Below are 18340 nucleotides of genomic sequence, written 5' to 3'. Positions count from 1 at the left end.
CACCAGAGAATAAGTAATAAAGGTTTTACAAATATTCAAGATTCTATAACTCATCATATTCTTTAAAACTTAAAAATATAATGACAAACTTAATCAAATTGTATAACATGTTGGCTGCTGTATTGGTTATGCATTTCCTGTACAATCATTTATGGCGAGGCATAGTTTTTGTTCCTCTATTTCCTTTCTGTGTTTCAGGTGTATTTTCAATCTATCGCCATTTAATTCTGCATTAGATTACATCATTTGAATATAAAATTAACAAATAGTTCATCAGTGACTGACAGGCAGCATAAGCAGAAGAAGCATAAGCCTGCAAGATATGGTTGTCTTGTAATGCACTAGTACTAACACAAATACTGGACAGACTTGTCTGAATAAAAATGATATGCATTAAAAATAAATAAAGCCACAGCCAACATGTTCAACAGTTTCAGAATGTTTTTAACTTATTTAGAACCTTTATGGTTGGTGTCATTGTTCCTACCCTGGTCCCATAACATTTACATTTTAACCTTGTCAAAACTTTCTTTTTCCTGTTTAGCCTTCGGTAATTACCGTTCAGATAATACTTCAGAGGATGATATATATATATATGATTGTAAATGAAGTGTAGTATTGAATAGTCTTAGTTCAACCATATCTTAGATGTGTGGTTAATTGAAACCCAGCCACCAAAGAACACTAGTATCCACCATCTTAGTATTCAAATCTATGTAAAAACCTTGTAAAAACTGAACTGTTATATTCTTTTTGATTCAGTAGAGTCAAAATTTACAGTATATTGTACATATAATTTTAATTGATTTTTCGCCTAGGCAGGTCTTTTTTTTAAGTGAGATGGTGTATCCACAATACTGTACATAGAATTTATATATTGGCCATATATCTTGATACATTTGTTATAGATTGAATATTGAGTGTTCGTTGAAGTTATGAGTTACATGTTGTACCAACTGTTTTCTTGTAATTGTTTATAGTTATTATCTGGTAAATAAAGGAAGTGTTTGAATTTTCTTGTTTTTAAGTTACTGGTTGTTGTGTATAATAATTTAGTTGTGACATTACAGCTTTATAAAATTTTTAAACTTATTTTGAATTTGATGAACAGTATACTGTACATTTCGGCTAACTAAGAATTCTTCTGTAAGTACATTTTATTTTTGCAGTGAACAAAATATTTGTTCACCAGCTATTTTAGGAGATGGAAATATGTCTGAAATCAAGGATTTTAGTGATGAGAGGGAATGGGATGATGTAGGGGAAATATCAAACCTTGATCTACATCCAAGAATAGACTAAGATTATTTCATCCTGAAGATGAAATAATTATTGACATGAATAATTTAGGAGAACCTTCTTTTGATAACACTAATGCACAAAAAAAAAAAATTTTTAATGTTTCTCTTAAGTGTGATACCATTTCTTGAACTGCTTTTTTTGTATACATTACAGATCTGTAAATACAATTTTTCTATCACCCTTAGTTTTAAATAAATTACACTTCAAAAAAAATTAAGGGAAAATATAATTTAAATCTGTAAAATATATAATTTTGCAATCAATTAAGGGAACAGGTTTAAATTACCATTGTTGCGATCAACACATTCTGTAGTATGCTTTGGTACTGATTAGACTCATTCAATTTCAATATAAGAGACATTTACAGTTACTTATAGTTAAGTGTGTACTAGGTGCAGGTTTCATGCTTCTGCAAACTCAGCTAGTTCAGAGAGCAACAATGTAGGACAGAAGAAAGAAGCCTGCAGCGAAGGCAAAGGCTGAACTAAAATTCACTAATGTAAATTAGGGTCAAAAGATGACCTCCATTAAATCCCATTCGAGCTATGAACTAGAGGGGTGAGTGGCAACCAGAATCACCACAAAGTATTCTCACTACATGCCAGTACCTGTCAGGGATTGGGATGTGGTGAGATTAAATGCACTGTCACTGACAAATAAGTACACAAAAACAGACCAAATCTCAACGTTAAATATTTAATGTTACTAAAACACAATACAATGATATACTAAATGAATAGTCATAATTCAAATCCAGCACACTTTTGACCACATCTATTTATGTCTGCCTAACTCAAAAACATGTGTGAGAACAGCAGAACTATTCACTTAAGATGATGGCAAAGATAACTGGAAATGTTTTAATTTTGAAAATTATTCTCATCACTATTCATCATTGACAAAGATATATTATTGTATGATATATGAATTTAGTAATCTTCGATGCTATTATATAATTCGTTATTATAATTAATTGAAAATAAAATTAGAATTAAGATTCACAAAATTCTAATTTCTTTTATATTAGCTCTTTAGGAGCAGGATAACAAAAAGTTGTTATGTATGTGTTGATGAATTTGATTACATTCATATGTTTTAAGTTTTTTCATATATTTTTAACACTGCCTTCAGTAGACATTGTTTACTTCTTATTTCCATGTTATTTTTTTCTTCTTTTTGCCTTAAAATTATAAAAAAATAGGTAAAATTTCTAATAAATGAGATTTTCACAATAAAAAAGGCAGAAATAACATTTTTTTTAAATTTAATCAATTAGGCCTTGATAAAATACAGAATTTAATTACATTCATATGTTTTAAGTTTTTTCATATATTTCTGACACTGCCTTCAGTAGACATTGTTTACTTCTTATTTCCATGTTATTTTTTTCTTCTTTTTGCCTTAAAATTATAAAAAAAATATGTAAAATTTATAATAAATGAGATTTTCACAATAAAAAAGGCAGATATAAAATTTTTTTTAAATTTAATCAATTAGGCCTTGATAAAATACAGATGTACAGATAGGCCAGTTTGTTTAAATGTTCTTGCCAAATATCAATAAAATTCTCTTTCATCCCTTTATATCTTCTGAATATTTCCTCTGATAATTATCAATAATATATGTTTTAAAATCAATGTTCTTAACAAAAAAAAAAGTTTACACCTGTCACAGAGAAATGAAAGTTTTGAAAGAGCTACAACATTCTGAAAAGTAGTGTAATAATTGTTTACCTAATACTAGAAAAAAATTGTTACATTCATTATTTTATTTATTATGTTTCTAAATTTTTATTTTATCTTAATATTAAAAAAAATTTAGATTCCAGTTATTAAATTTAGAAATAATTAAATGTTAAAATTGTGAAAATTTCCAATTAGCCTTTGCAGCAATATTTAAAATTGTTAAAAAAATGATTAAAAGTACAAATTCTCTGATGTTTTATGAAAATAAAAAAACAAATTAAAAATATTTTCTGAACTAAGTTTATAAAAAGTACAAAAATTAAAATATTTTTGAAATTGTGTTGACACTTAATAAAAACGGTTTGTAAAATACATATAATTTGCAGAATAAATGTAAATTCCTTCTTTACATACAATCAAAACTTGGGTTCATAGCTTTGAAGAGACTGGTTCAACTTTGAAAAAACCTTTTGGGTGTGTATTATCTGTATGTATGCCAGAAAACATTGATGCCATGAAAGCTATAGTAGTAAGGAGTCCTTGTTGTTCAGTGCGGAAAATTGCCTCATCATTGGAGCTCAGATGTCGGAGCATGCAAAAAGTACTTTGTAATCTGAAATTTCATCCTTACAAGATTCAATTTGGCCAAAAATTAAAACCTAATGATTTTGTATTGCATCTGCAGTTTTGTGAAAAACTGTAGTCTAAAATCAATGAGAATGCTAACTTTATTGATAATCTTGGATGTCAGATGGAGCCCATTTTCACCTCAAGTGGATACTAGGCACAAACAAACCCTCTCAGCTTCACCAGTGTTCATTACACAGTGTTAAACTTAGTATGGGGTGCAGTTTCGTGTTGCAGGGTGATAGGCCCTTACTTCTTTGAAGATAAAAAGGGGCCTCTGCGGTCACTGTGATATCTCAATGTTATGTCGACATGCTAAAAGTAATTTTTGCTCCTAGGTTCCATTCTCTTCCAAATCTTGACTATCAGCAAACCTGGTTTTAACAGGATGGAGCCACCTCACACACTGTCAGATAGTCTGTGGCAGCAGTGAGACATTTGTTTGGTATCGCATAATTTCAAAGACTGCTAACATTGCTTGGCTGCCCCAGTCTTAAGACCTTTCAGTCTGCGACTTCTTTTTATGGGAACATTGAAGAGTGTTGTGTACCAGACTAGACCAAGAAATCTTACCCAGATCAAATCACAGATTGAAGAGAACACATTGCACCATGTTATGCAAAATTTTCAGAATCAATGTAACTCAATGTGTGCGCAAAAATGGACAGCACTTAAGTGAAGTAATTTTTAAAAAGTAATGTATATTTAAATTTCCACTATAGAACATATTTTCAACATCAAATAAAGGTTGGTAATTTTACTTCATTTTATGTAATTATTTTAAATTTTCTCATTTCTCTGCGCCACTCTGTATATTAAAACAAATGGTACATCAGCTACACCTTTATCATCAAGGATACCTACTTTAATTATTATTTCTTTCTGAATATCTATTCAAACTACCCAATACATCTGGAATCTTAAATTTAAGATATTGTAGTACCAATTAATCTTAACAAAACTTTGAGCTGTAACTAACATGTTTATCTTTCCTGTCATAAGTAAAATAAATATTGTCATCATGTTACTTTTGTTTTTAGTCTAATCAATTTCTGTTGGAATAGTTGATTACTACTTCGTAAAAATTTAACCTATTTTCCGAGATTTATTGTCAGGAAAATCAAATCATGGATTTTTTATTTGATATAATTTCCATTTTTTCTTTCTTTGGCTAATTCATCATATAAGCTCGAAGCTTGTACATGGGAATATGAAATGGAAATTTTGTAACATATGAAAAATGCCTAGTCCTACCATAAATAAATAAAAAAGGATTTGAACCCGGAACCACAAGGTGAAAGTCTGAGATGGTATCACTCGGCCATGGAATTATTTCTGTATTTCATTCCTGTATCACAAATAATTTTTATGTTGGCTGAATTTGTTGAAATCATCATGAATACTAGAAATTTAAAAGGATTCAGAAATTTAAAACAAATTTACTGCTATGGTGCTATCAGTAAAGAGATTTGTTACCCATCATATAAACATGCAAATGTATCTTATATGAAGTAAACCTCACCAGACTATTTATTATCAGATTTTTGGTAAAATTTTATTACTTGTTTGAATACATTATGATTACACTGATTACTGTATTACACTGATTAAACAGAGTATTACTGTATGAGCAGAAGCAAATGTAATTATATTAAGTTTTTTTTTAAATAAGGGAAAAAAATAATTTTTAAGTGGTTTTATTTTAAGTCTAAATTGAAATTAAGGTCATCTGCTGTAAGATAGCACCATTTAATATTAGTTGTGTGGTGGTAGTGATATTAAGGTAAAGTGATATTGAAGTAATTGAAAATTTAGTTAGTAATTTAGTGATTTATACTCTGTCAAAATATTACCTGACAAAAGAATCTGAGTTCTTTTTTGAATTTACTTGAAAACCTTTTAAATAAAGTGTATGAAAATTTTGATAAAATATAATTAGAAAGTGTTAAAGTAAACAACAAAATTGTCATGTACACTTTTATTGAAATTTAACTGCCCACTTCAAAGATATTTATCCTGAAACTCAACTACACATAAAATTTAATGTGATAGTAAAAACTTCAATTAATTTAAGTTACAAATACCTACTTGCATAACTGTTTGTTTTATTTTTAAAGAGATCTATTAGCAGTTTTCTGAATTAAAAAAATTATTCTTAAATTAGAACACAATGAGGTATTTCATAAAAAAATATGTTAAGTTACATAATGAAATTTTGATTAACTGCTTTTTATAATGTCTTTAACATTCAATATAGGATTTATCATTTTCCAGACAGTAGTTTACCACGTAAGTAATAGTCTATTAATCTCTTGTTAAATAAATATTTGATAATTTTTAGAAGTTTGGCATTAGAATTTTCGTTAGTATATTTTTGTTGGATGATTCGTATGACATCTTATTTACAGAATTATTAAATATTAAAATATTTATTAAATTCAATAAAATATACTTTTTTTCTTTATCAAAACGACACAACAAACTTGAAAATATCTACTTATAAATAAATATAATGTATTATATAATATATCGATATTTAAAACACTTCTAAACAATACTTCTTTCACCATTGGTAAATAGTACTTCTTTCATCATGTATTTATGAAAGAAGTACTATTTACAAATTGTATATATATTTATGAAACTATTTTATAACTTCTTTAAAACACTTCTAAACAATACTTCTTTCACCATTGGTAAATAGTACTTCTTTCATCATGTCTTTATGAAAGAAGTACTGTTTACAAATATGAATAAAATAACATGCCTTTAAATCAGCTTAATACATTATATTAAGTAACTGTAAAAAAGAAAATAGAAGTTGGTTTGTAATTGCCCAAAATTACAAAATTTGGATCACCTTATGTTTGGTTTAAATTTATGAAGAAATTATCATTTTGCTTAAAAACATACAATAAATACTAATTTTTAAAAACAGTTAAAATAACTTTTCATTGAAAAAATGTATTTACTAAATCACCAGAGAATAAGTAATAAAGGTTTTACAAATATTCAAGATTCTATAACTCATCATATTCTTTAAAACTTAAAAATATAATGACAAACTTAATCAAATTGTATAACATGTTGGCTGCTGTATTGGTTATGCATTTCCTGTACAATCATTTATGGCGAGGCATAGTTTTTGTTCCTCTATTTCCTTTCTGTGTTTCAGGTGTATTTTCAATCTATCGCCATTTAATTCTGCATTAGATTACATCATTTGAATATAAAATTAACAAATAGTTCATCAGTGACTGACAGGCAGCATAAGCAGAAGAAGCATAAGCCTGCAAGATATGGTTGTCTTGTAATGCACTAGTACTAACACAAATACTGGACAGACTTGTCTGAATAAAAATGATATGCATTAAAAATAAATAAAGCCACAGCCAACATGTTCAACAGTTTCAGAATGTTTTTAACTTATTTAGAACCTTTATGGTTGGTGTCATTGTTCCTACCCTGGTCCCATAACATTTACATTTTAACCTTGTCAAAACTTTCTTTTTCCTGTTTAGCCTTCGGTAATTACCGTTCAGATAATACTTCAGAGGATGATATATATATATATGATTGTAAATGAAGTGTAGTATTGAATAGTCTTAGTTCAACCATATCTTAGATGTGTGGTTAATTGAAACCCAGCCACCAAAGAACACTAGTATCCACCATCTTAGTATTCAAATCTATGTAAAAACCTTGTAAAAACTGAACTGTTATATTCTTTTTGATTCAGTAGAGTCAAAATTTACAGTATATTGTACATATAATTTTAATTGATTTTTCGCCTAGGCAGGTCTTTTTTTTAAGTGAGATGGTGTATCCACAATACTGTACATAGAATTTATATATTGGCCATATATCTTGATACATTTGTTATAGATTGAATATTGAGTGTTCGTTGAAGTTATGAGTTACATGTTGTACCAACTGTTTTCTTGTAATTGTTTATAGTTATTATCTGGTAAATAAAGGAAGTGTTTGAATTTTCTTGTTTTTAAGTTACTGGTTGTTGTGTATAATAATTTAGTTGTGACATTACAGCTTTATAAAATTTTTAAACTTATTTTGAATTTGATGAACAGTATACTGTACATTTCGGCTAACTAAGAATTCTTCTGTAAGTACATTTTATTTTTGCAGTGAACAAAATATTTGTTCACCAGCTATTTTAGGAGATGGAAATATGTCTGAAATCAAGGATTTTAGTGATGAGAGGGAATGGGATGATGTAGGGGAAATATCAAACCTTGATCTACATCCAAGAATAGACTAAGATTATTTCATCCTGAAGATGAAATAATTATTGACATGAATAATTTAGGAGAACCTTCTTTTGATAACACTAATGCACAAAAAAAAAAAATTTTTAATGTTTCTCTTAAGTGTGATACCATTTCTTGAACTGCTTTTTTTGTATACATTACAGATCTGTAAATACAATTTTTCTATCACCCTTAGTTTTAAATAAATTACACTTCAAAAAAAATTAAGGGAAAATATAATTTAAATCTGTAAAATATATAATTTTGCAATCAATTAAGGGAACAGGTTTAAATTACCATTGTTGCGATCAACACATTCTGTAGTATGCTTTGGTACTGATTAGACTCATTCAATTTCAATATAAGAGACATTTACAGTTACTTATAGTTAAGTGTGTACTAGGTGCAGGTTTCATGCTTCTGCAAACTCAGCTAGTTCAGAGAGCAACAATGTAGGACAGAAGAAAGAAGCCTGCAGCGAAGGCAAAGGCTGAACTAAAATTCACTAATGTAAATTAGGGTCAAAAGATGACCTCCATTAAATCCCATTCGAGCTATGAACTAGAGGGGTGAGTGGCAACCAGAATCACCACAAAGTATTCTCACTACATGCCAGTACCTGTCAGGGATTGGGATGTGGTGAGATTAAATGCACTGTCACTGACAAATAAGTACACAAAAACAGACCAAATCTCAACGTTAAATATTTAATGTTACTAAAACACAATACAATGATATACTAAATGAATAGTCATAATTCAAATCCAGCACACTTTTGACCACATCTATTTATGTCTGCCTAACTCAAAAACATGTGTGAGAACAGCAGAACTATTCACTTAAGATGATGGCAAAGATAACTGGAAATGTTTTAATTTTGAAAATTATTCTCATCACTATTCATCATTGACAAAGATATATTATTGTATGATATATGAATTTAGTAATCTTCGATGCTATTATATAATTCGTTATTATAATTAATTGAAAATAAAATTAGAATTAAGATTCACAAAATTCTAATTTCTTTTATATTAGCTCTTTAGGAGCAGGATAACAAAAAGTTGTTATGTATGTGTTGATGAATTTGATTACATTCATATGTTTTAAGTTTTTTCATATATTTTTAACACTGCCTTCAGTAGACATTGTTTACTTCTTATTTCCATGTTATTTTTTTCTTCTTTTTGCCTTAAAATTATAAAAAAATAGGTAAAATTTCTAATAAATGAGATTTTCACAATAAAAAAGGCAGAAATAACATTTTTTTTAAATTTAATCAATTAGGCCTTGATAAAATACAGAATTTAATTACATTCATATGTTTTAAGTTTTTTCATATATTTCTGACACTGCCTTCAGTAGACATTGTTTACTTCTTATTTCCATGTTATTTTTTTCTTCTTTTTGCCTTAAAATTATAAAAAAAATATGTAAAATTTATAATAAATGAGATTTTCACAATAAAAAAGGCAGATATAAAATTTTTTTTAAATTTAATCAATTAGGCCTTGATAAAATACAGATGTACAGATAGGCCAGTTTGTTTAAATGTTCTTGCCAAATATCAATAAAATTCTCTTTCATCCCTTTATATCTTCTGAATATTTCCTCTGATAATTATCAATAATATATGTTTTAAAATCAATGTTCTTAACAAAAAAAAAAGTTTACACCTGTCACAGAGAAATGAAAGTTTTGAAAGAGCTACAACATTCTGAAAAGTAGTGTAATAATTGTTTACCTAATACTAGAAAAAAATTGTTACATTCATTATTTTATTTATTATGTTTCTAAATTTTTATTTTATCTTAATATTAAAAAAAATTTAGATTCCAGTTATTAAATTTAGAAATAATTAAATGTTAAAATTGTGAAAATTTCCAATTAGCCTTTGCAGCAATATTTAAAATTGTTAAAAAAATGATTAAAAGTACAAATTCTCTGATGTTTTATGAAAATAAAAAAACAAATTAAAAATATTTTCTGAACTAAGTTTATAAAAAGTACAAAAATTAAAATATTTTTGAAATTGTGTTGACACTTAATAAAAACGGTTTGTAAAATACATATAATTTGCAGAATAAATGTAAATTCCTTCTTTACATACAATCAAAACTTGGGTTCATAGCTTTGAAGAGACTGGTTCAACTTTGAAAAAACCTTTTGGGTGTGTATTATCTGTATGTATGCCAGAAAACATTGATGCCATGAAAGCTATAGTAGTAAGGAGTCCTTGTTGTTCAGTGCGGAAAATTGCCTCATCATTGGAGCTCAGATGTCGGAGCATGCAAAAAGTACTTTGTAATCTGAAATTTCATCCTTACAAGATTCAATTTGGCCAAAAATTAAAACCTAATGAAACGATAAAAAAAGGCCTCCTTCGTTTTCCCGCTTTCTGTATCTTGTAACTTACGTCGCTTTGGTAACGTTCATAACAGTTAACAGCTGACTTTGTTCGGTTATTCAATTGTTTGGAAGTGACTGTTAAGTACATGTTTTATTTTTGTTACAATTAATTAAAATTTTCAAATTTAACCCTCGTTTAATTAATAAACAATTTTAATGTAGTTAAGCTCTTGTAAAAGAATTGTTTAAGAGTGAAACGTGTTTACAATTATTTTCAGTTCATTTAATGAAGAATGGATGAATTTACTTTTAAGGTACTGGTTTTATATATAACTTAATTTAAAAAATCTGCATTAATTGATGGTTGTATCAATTTGTTAAGAAGGTAATAGAAATATAACAAGTATTTTTCGTAAAATATAAATGTATATTTTGCAATTTTTGCACATACAAATATTACTGATTTGAATTTCTTTATTGTATATAAATTGTTGAATTTTCTATATCAATAATGCCAATTATAGAATGTAGTTTAATACTAAGCAAAATATTACTTAAATCTATAAGGTTTACTTGATGCTCAAGTGATTTATGCAGTATTTGCCTGAATATAGGCTAAGATTTTTTCCAAAATTTTCTCCGATTAAATGGTGGTCGTGGAGGGGACTGATTGATTTCGACTAGGCCACAACTTGTTGTTGCATACTTTATATTGGTTATATATTCATGATGGAGGACTAATATTACTATATATATTTATAGTTATTACCTATTAATAAAACTACCTAATTAAGAATTACTTATTTTCATAAAGATATTGACTTTTTAAATTTAAAACATGAATTACATTTTCAAACTTTTAAAGAAAAGGGCTGATTAAATGAGTATGTAACCAGTGAATATTTTAAATTTTACAATTTCTGCGAAACAATGTTTTCTTTTCAAATAATAGTTTATTAAATATTTATTTTTGGTGAGTATTTGATAATTTCTTTTCTATCTTGATAGAGTAATTCAATACAAGGATTAACTCTGACATAAATTAACATAATAGCTGACATAGATTAACTCTGACATGTACCTTTAAGGGTTATGAACAGTTAGGATTAGAATGTGCAAGAGAAATAAAGGTACCCACCGAGTTGGTCCAGTGGTGATACGTCTTCCCAAATCAGCTGATTTGGAAGTCAAGAGTTCCAGCGTTTAAGTTTTAGTAAAGGCTTTTGCACATTTGAATACTAGATTGTGGATACCGGTGTTCTTTGGTGGTTGGGTTTCTATTAGCCTCACATCTCAGGAATGGTCGAACTGAGGCTGTACAAGACTACACTTCATTTACACTCATACATATCATTCTCATTCATCCTCTGAAGTATTATCTGAACAGTAGTTACCGGATGCTAAACAGGAAAAAAAAGAAAAATAAATAAAGGTGTTCTTTACATAAAGGTTATTGCATTAAAATTCTGTCCATTAAAACAGGTTTCACTGTAATTCATAACAGTTTTTTTATTGTTTTGTTTTTATATAAGCTTTGTTTTCATTCTCAACTCATCTTTAAAACTATTTAGCTTGAAGGTATCATCCCGTTTTAAAATAGTTATTTATTGTAATTTTTCCCCCAGAAATGAGTAAAAGCATAAAAGATTTTCGCCAAAATTTTGATTTGAAATTTAAATTACAAGTAATAAGTGAAGATGAAAAGTCTAATAATTGTAATGCAGCCAGAAAATAAGGTGTCAACAAAAAAAATCACTTTGTTGGAGGAAGCAGAAAGACTACTTACTCACTACAATATCCTCATGGAAATTTTTCAGAGGATCACATGTAGGCTGTTTTCAAGAAATAGATGATTTTATTTGCCAAACTTATTAAAGAAAATAAAGATTTTTTTATTACAAGAGATGCAATCATAATTAAAGGCCATGAAATTGCTGAAGAGAAATGGTGTAGAAAATTTTAAAGGAAGTTTGTACGCCTACATGATAGGCGAATGAAAAGTTATGGGCTAGCCATAAGATTGTTCAACATTAGCGCAATGATTACCAGCGGATTACAAGCAAAAACTTATTGCTTTCCAGACACACCTAATTTAATTAATTCCTGTTTTTTTTTTGTTTTTTTTTTTACTTGCCTGCAAACAGCAGTCAATGCAAAAAGGTGTTTTGTTTAATTAAAACAAGTGGAAATGAAAAAGCATGATTAACTGTGTTATACTGTGTGTGTTAGCTGATGGATGATCTTGATCCATACCATGATCTTTTTTTAAAGAGGAAAATGTTGCCGAAAGAAGCACTACTAAAAAACATTATCGTACGAGTACATGAAAAATGTTGGATGGATGAGTCTTTGGTTAAAGATTGGCTTAAATTGTCTGGTCTAGAAACTTAGCTCTGAGAAGACATGAATTCATTTTGCTGAAAATGTAAAATCAGAAGTAAAAAAACTCAACATTGATTTAGTTACAATACCTGGTGGTATGACTTCATGGTTAAAGGTTTTGGATATAGTTGTGAACAAATCTTTTAAAGATATTCTTAAAAAAGTTATAATTGTTGGATGCAAAGCAATACTCTACAGGTACCCCCTACTGGAAGAATAAAAAACCTTCTGTGAGCTTACTTTGTGAGTGGATTATTAAGTCATGGAACTCAATAACAATAACATTACAGAAGGATTTAAAAAATGCTGCATTAGCAATACGTTAGATGGAACTGCAGATGATATTCTGTGGGAGAAAGAATCAAATAATGAAAACCATTTTATTTTCAAATGCCAGTAGTGATGATAGTGTCTGTTCAAGTATACCTTTGGTGTGAGTAAATTTTTTTTTTAACGAAAATATAAAAAAAACAATTTATATAAAAATTTTGAAATTACCATCATTCTTTTAAAAATATTTTTCACTAAAATCTTGTATACATTTTTAAATCTTTTTTATTATGATGATAAATAATTTGTTGCTATTTAGATATAAAATTTCAGGAAGTATGTAAAATATTATAAAATAGTATAATAAAATACTAATGTAATAGTATAATAAAAATATGAATGGTATTATGTGTAATAAATCTCAAAATTAATGTATTATTGATGGAAAAAAAAATATCTACCAACATTTTTCCTGAAACTTAAATTCAAAAATGGGAAGGGGGTCGATGTACAGGGTAGCGCAGAGAAATTGGAAAATTTGATTTTGAGAGCCCTGAAGTTATACTATAAGTGGGAGAAAGAGTTAAACTGTAGAGCAGTAACAGACATTTAGTTGTGATGGAGCAGTGGAAAGGTGTAGAGCGTGCAGTTGCTGGTGTTTTATTGACAGTGTGACAGCTGCACAAAGAGTGTTTCAATAACGTTATGAGATCCCGCCGTGCGTTTAAATTCCTTCTTTACATACAATCAAAACTTGGGTTCATAGCTTTGAAGAGACTGGTTCAACTTTGAAAAAACCTTTTGGGTGTGTATTATCTGTATGTATGCCAGAAAACATTGATGCCATGAAAGCTATAGTAGTAAGGAGTCCTTGTTGTTCAGTGCGGAAAATTGCCTCATCATTGGAGCTCAGATGTCGGAGCATGCAAAAAGTACTTTGTAATCTGAAATTTCATCCTTACAAGATTCAATTTGGCCAAAAATTAAAACCTAATGATTTTGTATTGCATCTGCAGTTTTGTGAAAAACTGTAGTCTAAAATCAATGAGAATGCTAACTTTATTGATAATCTTGGATGTCAGATGGAGCCCATTTTCACCTCAAGTGGATACTAGGCACAAACAAACCCTCTCAGCTTCACCAGTGTTCATTACACAGTGTTAAACTTAGTATGGGGTGCAGTTTCGTGTTGCAGGGTGATAGGCCCTTACTTCTTTGAAGATAAAAAGGGGCCTCTGCGGTCACTGTGATATCTCAATGTTATGTCGACATGCTAAAAGTAATTTTTGCTCCTAGGTTCCATTCTCTTCCAAATCTTGACTATCAGCAAACCTGGTTTTAACAGGATGGAGCCACCTCACACACTGTCAGATAGTCTGTGGCAGCAGTGAGACATTTGTTTGGTATCGCATAATTTCAAAGACTGCTAACATTGCTTGGCTGCCCCAGTCTTAAGACCTTTCAGTCTGCGACTTCTTTTTATGGGAACATTGAAGAGTGTTGTGTACCAGACTAGACCAAGAAATCTTACCCAGATCAAATCACAGATTGAAGAGAACACATTGCACCATGTTATGCAAAATTTTCAGAATCAATGTAACTCAATGTGTGCGCAAAAATGGACAGCACTTAAGTGAAGTAATTTTTAAAAAGTAATGTATATTTAAATTTCCACTATAGAACATATTTTCAACATCAAATAAAGGTTGGTAATTTTACTTCATTTTATGTAATTATTTTAAATTTTCTCATTTCTCTGCGCCACTCTGTATATTAAAACAAATGGTACATCAGCTACACCTTTATCATCAAGGATACCTACTTTAATTATTATTTCTTTCTGAATATCTATTCAAACTACCCAATACATCTGGAATCTTAAATTTAAGATATTGTAGTACCAATTAATCTTAACAAAACTTTGAGCTGTAACTAACATGTTTATCTTTCCTGTCATAAGTAAAATAAATATTGTCATCATGTTACTTTTGTTTTTAGTCTAATCAATTTCTGTTGGAATAGTTGATTACTACTTCGTAAAAATTTAACCTATTTTCCGAGATTTATTGTCAGGAAAATCAAATCATGGATTTTTTATTTGATATAATTTCCATTTTTTCTTTCTTTGGCTAATTCATCATATAAGCTCGAAGCTTGTACATGGGAATATGAAATGGAAATTTTGTAACATATGAAAAATGCCTAGTCCTACCATAAATAAATAAAAAAGGATTTGAACCCGGAACCACAAGGTGAAAGTCTGAGATGGTATCACTCGGCCATGGAATTATTTCTGTATTTCATTCCTGTATCACAAATAATTTTTATGTTGGCTGAATTTGTTGAAATCATCATGAATACTAGAAATTTAAAAGGATTCAGAAATTTAAAACAAATTTACTGCTATGGTGCTATCAGTAAAGAGATTTGTTACCCATCATATAAACATGCAAATGTATCTTATATGAAGTAAACCTCACCAGACTATTTATTATCAGATTTTTGGTAAAATTTTATTACTTGTTTGAATACATTATGATTACACTGATTACTGTATTACACTGATTAAACAGAGTATTACTGTATGAGCAGAAGCAAATGTAATTATATTAAGTTTTTTTTTAAATAAGGGAAAAAAATAATTTTTAAGTGGTTTTATTTTAAGTCTAAATTGAAATTAAGGTCATCTGCTGTAAGATAGCACCATTTAATATTAGTTGTGTGGTGGTAGTGATATTAAGGTAAAGTGATATTGAAGTAATTGAAAATTTAGTTAGTAATTTAGTGATTTATACTCTGTCAAAATATTACCTGACAAAAGAATCTGAGTTCTTTTTTGAATTTACTTGAAAACCTTTTAAATAAAGTGTATGAAAATTTTGATAAAATATAATTAGAAAGTGTTAAAGTAAACAACAAAATTGTCATGTACACTTTTATTGAAATTTAACTGCCCACTTCAAAGATATTTATCCTGAAACTCAACTACACATAAAATTTAATGTGATAGTAAAAACTTCAATTAATTTAAGTTACAAATACCTACTTGCATAACTGTTTGTTTTATTTTTAAAGAGATCTATTAGCAGTTTTCTGAATTAAAAAAATTATTCTTAAATTAGAACACAATGAGGTATTTCATAAAAAAATATGTTAAGTTACATAATGAAATTTTGATTAACTGCTTTTTATAATGTCTTTAACATTCAATATAGGATTTATCATTTTCCAGACAGTAGTTTACCACGTAAGTAATAGTCTATTAATCTCTTGTTAAATAAATATTTGATAATTTTTAGAAGTTTGGCATTAGAATTTTCGTTAGTATATTTTTGTTGGATGATTCGTATGACATCTTATTTACAGAATTATTAAATATTAAAATATTTATTAAATTCAATAAAATATACTTTTTTTCTTTATCAAAACGACACAACAAACTTGAAAATATCTACTTATAAATAAATATAATGTATTATATAATATATCGATATTTAAAACACTTCTAAACAATACTTCTTTCACCATTGGTAAATAGTACTTCTTTCATCATGTATTTATGAAAGAAGTACTATTTACAAATTGTATATATATTTATGAAACTATTTTATAACTTCTTTAAAACACTTCTAAACAATACTTCTTTCACCATTGGTAAATAGTACTTCTTTCATCATGTCTTTATGAAAGAAGTACTGTTTACAAATATGAATAAAATAACATGCCTTTAAATCAGCTTAATACATTATATTAAGTAACTGTAAAAAAGAAAATAGAAGTTGGTTTGTAATTGCCCAAAATTACAAAATTTGGATCACCTTATGTTTGGTTTAAATTTATGAAGAAATTATCATTTTGCTTAAAAACATACAATAAATACTAATTTTTAAAAACAGTTAAAATAACTTTTCATTGAAAAAATGTATTTACTAAATCACCAGAGAATAAGTAATAAAGGTTTTACAAATATTCAAGATTCTATAACTCATCATATTCTTTAAAACTTAAAAATATAATGACAAACTTAATCAAATTGTATAACATGTTGGCTGCTGTATTGGTTATGCATTTCCTGTACAATCATTTATGGCGAGGCATAGTTTTTGTTCCTCTATTTCCTTTCTGTGTTTCAGGTGTATTTTCAATCTATCGCCATTTAATTCTGCATTAGATTACATCATTTGAATATAAAATTAACAAATAGTTCATCAGTGACTGACAGGCAGCATAAGCAGAAGAAGCATAAGCCTGCAAGATATGGTTGTCTTGTAATGCACTAGTACTAACACAAATACTGGACAGACTTGTCTGAATAAAAATGATATGCATTAAAAATAAATAAAGCCACAGCCAACATGTTCAACAGTTTCAGAATGTTTTTAACTTATTTAGAACCTTTATGGTTGGTGTCATTGTTCCTACCCTGGTCCCATAACATTTACATTTTAACCTTGTCAAAACTTTCTTTTTCCTGTTTAGCCTTCGGTAATTACCGTTCAGATAATACTTCAGAGGATGATATATATATATATGATTGTAAATGAAGTGTAGTATTGAATAGTCTTAGTTCAACCATATCTTAGATGTGTGGTTAATTGAAACCCAGCCACCAAAGAACACTAGTATCCACCATCTTAGTATTCAAATCTATGTAAAAACCTTGTAAAAACTGAACTGTTATATTCTTTTTGATTCAGTAGAGTCAAAATTTACAGTATATTGTACATATAATTTTAATTGATTTTTCGCCTAGGCAGGTCTTTTTTTTAAGTGAGATGGTGTATCCACAATACTGTACATAGAATTTATATATTGGCCATATATCTTGATACATTTGTTATAGATTGAATATTGAGTGTTCGTTGAAGTTATGAGTTACATGTTGTACCAACTGTTTTCTTGTAATTGTTTATAGTTATTATCTGGTAAATAAAGGAAGTGTTTGAATTTTCTTGTTTTTAAGTTACTGGTTGTTGTGTATAATAATTTAGTTGTGACATTACAGCTTTATAAAATTTTTAAACTTATTTTGAATTTGATGAACAGTATACTGTACATTTCGGCTAACTAAGAATTCTTCTGTAAGTACATTTTATTTTTGCAGTGAACAAAATATTTGTTCACCAGCTATTTTAGGAGATGGAAATATGTCTGAAATCAAGGATTTTAGTGATGAGAGGGAATGGGATGATGTAGGGGAAATATCAAACCTTGATCTACATCCAAGAATAGACTAAGATTATTTCATCCTGAAGATGAAATAATTATTGACATGAATAATTTAGGAGAACCTTCTTTTGATAACACTAATGCACAAAAAAAAAAAATTTTTAATGTTTCTCTTAAGTGTGATACCATTTCTTGAACTGCTTTTTTTGTATACATTACAGATCTGTAAATACAATTTTTCTATCACCCTTAGTTTTAAATAAATTACACTTCAAAAAAAATTAAGGG

The 18340-nt window shown here is 28.3% G+C and overlaps 2 long non-coding RNA genes across 2 annotated transcripts; both read left to right on the top strand.

The window, feature by feature from the left end:
- Positions 1–3966: 3966 nt before the first annotated feature.
- Positions 3967–7030, top strand: LOC142322975 (uncharacterized). The gene is made up of 2 exons (XR_012755983.1): positions 3967–4361; positions 6790–7030. It is a non-coding gene; the product is annotated as an uncharacterized LOC142322975 (long non-coding RNA).
- Positions 7031–10282: 3252 nt separating this feature from the next.
- LOC142322974 (uncharacterized) lies at positions 10283–17257 on the top strand. The gene is made up of 2 exons (XR_012755982.1): positions 10283–10545; positions 17017–17257. It is a non-coding gene; the product is annotated as an uncharacterized LOC142322974 (long non-coding RNA).
- The last annotated feature ends 1083 nt before the right edge of the window (positions 17258–18340 follow it).

This window comes from Lycorma delicatula, chromosome 4 (assembly GCF_047948215.1).
Source record: "Lycorma delicatula isolate Av1 chromosome 4, ASM4794821v1, whole genome shotgun sequence".
In the NCBI taxonomy this organism is placed as follows: Eukaryota; Metazoa; Arthropoda; class Insecta; order Hemiptera; family Fulgoridae; genus Lycorma; species Lycorma delicatula.
The sequence above is the reverse complement of the archived record's forward strand: the minus strand, read 5'-3'. Positions and strand labels throughout refer to the sequence as shown.